This window comes from Aythya marila (genome assembly GCF_965140915.1).
Source record: "Aythya marila genome assembly, chromosome: 5".
Lineage (NCBI taxonomy): Eukaryota > Metazoa > Chordata > Aves > Anseriformes > Anatidae > Aythya > Aythya marila.
In genome coordinates this window covers 46,946,154-46,952,480 of record NC_139046.1, presented here as the reverse complement: position 1 = coordinate 46,952,480, position 6,327 = coordinate 46,946,154, and positions in this window count along the sequence as shown.

Here is a 6,327-nt window from a genome sequence, read left to right as displayed (position 1 = left end):
AGGTTTAGCAAACTGTGTGCCCACATGCTGGGCACCCTCTGTGGCCAGGGACACCTCACAGTCCCAGGCCATAGCAGTGGAGAACACCTAACAGCCAGCCAGGTGTGCTCACCTCCAGCCCTTGTTAATTACAGTTTTTTCCTTGGACCAACATCAAAATGGCCTCACCTGAGCCATGGGGTGTGGCAACAGACACCTCAGGCAGCATGAGCAACAGGGCTGCAACACCTTGCTTGCAGACCCCAGCCTCAGAAAGCATTGTCACATTTATCCACCTTCCTGCCCGGCCTGGGGCAGCCGCCATCTTAGGCAACACCACACGCTGCTGCGTCAGACAGGGCTCCACGCCACTGTAATGGCGGGCGTCAAGGCCTGACGTGCTCCTCGGTACTCCAGATTGCCCGTGAAACACAAACTAGCAGCAGGTTTCACCACGCAGCTCTTATCTCAGCACCAGATGACTGAAAAAATTGAAAGGAAATATGAGCAGGGGAAGCGTTTCTTCATGTTTTTGTGTGACGCTTGTTGCTAGGAAAAATATTTCCTTAGTATCTGTATGGGCTCTGCAAGTCAGCATCAGTGGAGCTCTGCTGGTTGCCAGAGAATATAAAACACAGCAAATGTCAGAAAAAAATAGGAAGAAGAAGTAAGGCTTTAAGAATGTGCCCCATAAGGAACGTCTGTCCCCTCAGTGCTGCTCTTTACATGGTCAATAAACAGACATACACATCTGCATTCTTGGCTAGAACAAATCTTGAGAGCTTCTTCCCAAGGTATTTTGTCTAAGCAATATTATTTTTGTGTCTGTTTTTTTTAGAAGCCTGAAAGCAGTTGTTGTATCACAGTAGCACATGGTGGATCAGAGCCCTGAGTGCTGAGTGAACAAGCAAGCCAAGGCCTCCAGGAGCCTGCATCTCCACCAGCAAAAGAGAAAGGGTGGGAAGAGAAAGAGGGTCGCTGAGGGGCAGAACAGCTTGTCCCCAGCTTCAGCAATGGGGCCCTGGTCTCCTACCTCATAGCTCTTGTGCCACAGGTTGCGCTTCTGGTCATAACCCATACCAGATGCCCTAGGGAGGACGGTTAAAAAATCCCCTGCTCTGGACACCCACCATGAACCCTGCCTCTCATTTCAGCTGATTAGGGTGGATATTGAGGCTTTTTGCATATCCACAAAGCTGAGACTGATGATGGCATCACTATGTTTCAACCCTTCCAGATATGAAAGGGTAACTCATTTTCTAGGCCAATCATACACTGGTCTTCCTGCTAACAGCTGTGTGTCCAATGATGATGATGAAGGGTTGGGGGATGGAGAGTTTGAAGCTGGTTATTGCTGAACTTGCTGCATATGGCCACTGCACAATCCAGTTTATCTGTTTGAACTAGATATTTAAGCCCCATTAAGTGGTTTCTAGTTCCCCCTGATCATACTCCAAATTGTTTTGTGGCTGCTCCCATCACTGACCACTGAAAGTTCTCACATGGTGTTATTTGAATTTTAAGTTTTTCACAATAAAGTGGTCTTCCCAGTCTCTTTGCATTGTTTTATAAACCATTTGTTTTTAAGTAAGAGTCTTTTTCCCAGAAAGAAAGCAAGACTTTGTCTGAATACAAACCCCATGCCCAACAGAGTGCTGACATTTGTGCATAGAGATGTGCTTTCCAGTTTATTCTATTGTGCTTTTTTTTTTTTTTTTAATAGTTCAGTGGAAAGTTTGGATGGTTCCAGGCAAGTATCCTTTAACAACACAACAACAGAAATAGCCTGAAAAAACGGAAATATATCTCAACGGTGCCAGGAGAATTATGTGTTGTTGGTTTCTTACTTTTACTTTTTTTAACATACGTGATCACAAAAAAAAAAATAAAATAAAAAGTTTGTGGATGACAGAAAGAGATTAAACTCACTGCAGTTCCAGCAGCTGTACTTTTCTCCAGTTGGATATGTGAAGGCAAGTGAATGACTTCTGTTGTTTGAGTCACCTAGCTTTTTAGAGTCTAACAATCAAAGTGAGAGGCTCCTGGTGCAGCAGGTACTGGTGTCCACTGAAGGCTGTGGCCCCATTTATTGTGGCATGGCTCCAGCTAGACTTCTGAGTCCTCAAAGATGTCCAGGGTAGTCTAGGAAACCAGGAGGATTTAAGAATCTGAGTATCTTCGTTGATCCAATTTCCCACAAGCAAACTAATTGCTAAGTTGTTACCTGACCATGCCGAGTTGGCCCCAGAACATCCCTAGATAAAGGCTTGGAGCATTAATCTATGGCGCCATCTAGCACCCACATGAGGAATATTTGGAATAGCTCTTTCTCCATTGTTATGACTCAAACTTTATCTAACGTTTTGCACAGAAAGACAAAAGATGATAACGAGGAAAAATGAATGTTATCATTCCTATTTCTTGGCCTCCTCAGAGCAAAGAAAACTGGAGCACTGCACATAACCCTCACTTGCCCTCTGTCTACGGGGGCTTAAAAAAACTCAGTCCCTCCCTGTACCTCTTGGTGGATCTTTCTTTCTTACTCCAGGAATGGCAAGGGGCTTGACCCACACATGTTCAGAAAGCTGTTTTAGGGACATAAGCTCCCCTCACCCTTTCTTCCACAAGTACCCCTTACCCTCTCTCTCTGCATCCTCTCACAGCCTGCATCGCAGCTCTGGCCCACCTGGGCCACCACTCAGTGAAAGGCGGAGGCCAGCACCAGCTGTTTCAGAGGAATGAGAAGGAAGCTGACACTCTGAAAGCAAAGACAAAAATCATTGCAACAGAGCTCTGATTTCTACTACTTATGTGGAACATATATAATCTACTTTTTTTTCTACAGATAACTACTATGGTTAAGTGAAACATTTTCCAGTGAAAACATTAAAAATGATCGGCAGACTTGAGATGTATAAGAATTCACGTTCATTTCACATAAGTAAGCAAAATATGGAAGCTGCCTATTTCTGCTGTTTGAGCCTTTGAAAATCCTTTACTCACCAAGCTCTCAGCATTTTGGGGGTTGTTAAATAGGAAGACCTCCATGTTTTATATCAAAAATGTTAAGACACTGGGATTCCAAAGCAGAGAGAATGCAGGCTGAAATCGCACAAGTCATGAAATGCTTGAAAGCAGCCAGACAACAACTGCATAATCACAGGTAATATGCAAGTGAAAGATCAAATTTAAAACTCCAACTCAAGCCTGCAGGACATTTGCCAAGCTGCAAGTTAGGCTCCAGTGATGTATGGAATATATTTGCTCTGAGTCTATGCTCTGCTGTATGCCAGAGGCTTTTAAACCATCTTTACAAATATGTTCCCATCTTCTGCCAAGTGAATATACAGCCTTTTTCCCTCACGTTGGTATCTACAGTTCTTCTTACTAACTTCATAATTTCTGAGTCTGTAACTACTCTTAAATATCTTCAAATATTTGTGTGATATATGCACCAAACTTAACTAATTTCTCATTGAAACAAAAGAAGCATTGTTTGTGTATTTACTTCGCATGTCTCCTCAACAAAGTTGCTTAAAAAGTTGCTTAAAAAGTTACTTCAGTGATCAGTGGTATGTTAGCTCCGTAGATTGGCAGCCTATTTTGCTCTACTGCATTTCTCTGCAATTACTTGTTTCTCTGCCCTCTTCTGCCCCCGCTCCGTGTCTGATGTGTCCCTTCTCCTCCCACGTATCTGCCACGTTTTGTTTCTTCAACAGTAGTGACTTCCATGAGCCTGGCCTAGCCTCTCTGCTGTAACCCTTTCAATATTATACAACATTTGTTTACATTTTCCCAGGTCTTGCAAGACATCTTTTCCTCTGCAACCACTCCCATGCAGACATGGCCTTTTCTAGCTGTGGCCATTCAGCTCTGTATCTGAAGCGCAGATGTGCACACACACTAGCCAGACATTCTCAATCCGCACCACTCCAGGCTATTCCCAGACCACAAGGCAAGTGTGTGCTGCAGTACAGCCCATTGTCCAAGGGGAAAATACAGCAGGAGGCACCAATAACCTAACGATATGGCCATGCAACCAGCTTGAATCTGTAAGAACCTCTTTACAGAGAGTAACTCTGCCAGCAGTAAGTGACCCTGATATTCTTTTGGTCTTCTTCCATGCCCTCACCTCATTGTTCCTCATCCTTTATTTTAAAAATGACTGAGTAGGGTGAAATCCAGGCCCACAGTGTCTTTAAGTATTGACATCTGATAACACAGGTCAGTCCACGTCATAGCAGAAGGAAATTTGTTTGTATGGGCTATCCTAGCTCAACTCCAGGATGCTGACTGCATGCAACATCGCAGCTCCAAGAAAAATGGACAGGTGGGTCCCTGCAACTACTTCTGCCTATCACACTTAGTGCAATCAAGTACTGAACTGGCATTTGTTAACATTTAGACTCTAGCGCTTGTCAAAAATAAGTAGAGAGGATTCCTCCTTCTCCAGGAGCCATAGTTGTACACAAGGTAAAAAGTAAAATTAAAAACAATGGCTTTTGCTAAGGAATGCAGGAAATATGTTGTATTTTCATTGCAACTGCTTGAAAGCAGATTTGCTGTAGAAATAAAACAGTTCCAAATAGACTGAACTTGCTGACTCAGTTGGTCCAGATGAAAAATTACAAGTCAGCAATTTCAAGTAACAGCAGTACCAAGCGCACTGTATCTGCAATACTGATGTAATGCGCGTTGCAACATCATATTTCCCTGAATACAGCACTTGTGAGTTTGATGAGCCACAGCTTTTAGATGAAGCTTTGGATTTGCTGCAAATTACATAAGAGAGTTTTCCTTTATGGCTTAGACTGTTAGATGTTGGACCCACCCAACTCCTTAAGGAACCGGACATTAAAAGCAAACAATTTACTCCAACTTTCTTCTGACCCTCATCCAAGGCACACATCAAATTTAAGATAAGCATAGATCTTGCCAGTTCTCCTCATGTATCCAGAATTATCACCATTACAGCATTTTCTATTCAGAACAGCTTATGCAAATCATTTCATAACGCCATATGCAAATGACTGAATCAATTTTTGCTCTTCGATAATTTTCCAAACCATTTCCTAATTTTTATGAGTAACTTACAGATAAAACATTAAGACAAAAGTGGACACAACTTCAAACCACTTCAGATTTTCATTTAATTTTCTACCTAAAAAACTCCCATAGGAAATTATTAGCTGTGGTTAAAAGTCTATTACGCAGCAGGATATATTTTAATTGGGAAAACCACTTAGAAATTATGATTTTAAGCAATTTGTTGGAGTTTGTACTCTACAGCTATGTTAGGTGGGAGAACAGCAACAAAGCAGGAGGAAGAGGCTATGAATCAGCCTGGAGATTGGTTAGGGATTCTTTGTTGCAGCTGCTATAATTCTGGATAACACAGGAAACACCTAAGTTTGTCATTTTTAAGTGGTGGAAGTTGAGAACAGAAAGTGAATTTAGGCATCATAGTTAATGTAGAATTATCTCATGAGGAGCCATCAGGCTGATGATCAATTAAATTATATTCCAAGGGACAAGGAAGAGGCCTAGACAGTAAGTGAACAAATACACACTGAGTATAAACAGAAGACAAAAAGCAAAAGCATCTCCTTTTATCTGGTTTATATGCCTCTCTTTTCCTTCTTAGCTGTTTCTAGTCATTTTATCTGTTTATTTATTTCATGGAAAGATTGTATGATAGCTGAACGTGCTCTGTTAATACTCTACAAGAATAAGACCAAAAGTAGCAATGTACTTTGAAAAAGCAGAGAGCACAGAATAATACCACCAGTGAAAGAATGCTACAAGATATCTGAGTCCACCTTTTAGAAAAGCTCTGCTAATATGAGAATAGTACCTCTTGCCTTTGTTTTCCAGGAAAATTGCCATGAACACATAACCAGCTTGATTACACTCATTGAAAGTGAACTTTAATAATTGTGCCTATTCTCCCTGTAGAATATTTCTGGATACTAGACATTAATATTTTGCTTTTCTTTGAAGATTTTAGAAACTTGCCAGGAGAGCCATGATTCGAACCAGCAGAAGTGCATACTGAGTTGTTGCAATATATCACTCACAAACAGCTGACAGACCAAGTATTATGTGCAGAGGCAGGATGTCTGTGGTCTCTGCAAAGGGAATGGAATGTTCATCAGAAGAAAAAAATAAAAAAAGATGAAAATTAGCAGCAGAATTACTCGTGGTCAAGGAGTTCTCCAGCCATGGCTGTGATTTACACACTATTCTTTATGTAGCTTGGCTAGTCACTCCCCCTCACTTTCACTGAAGAATACATCACTAAGCAAGTGGTTTTATGTGCCATTTTCTGATATAGTTATTTTGCTTTGT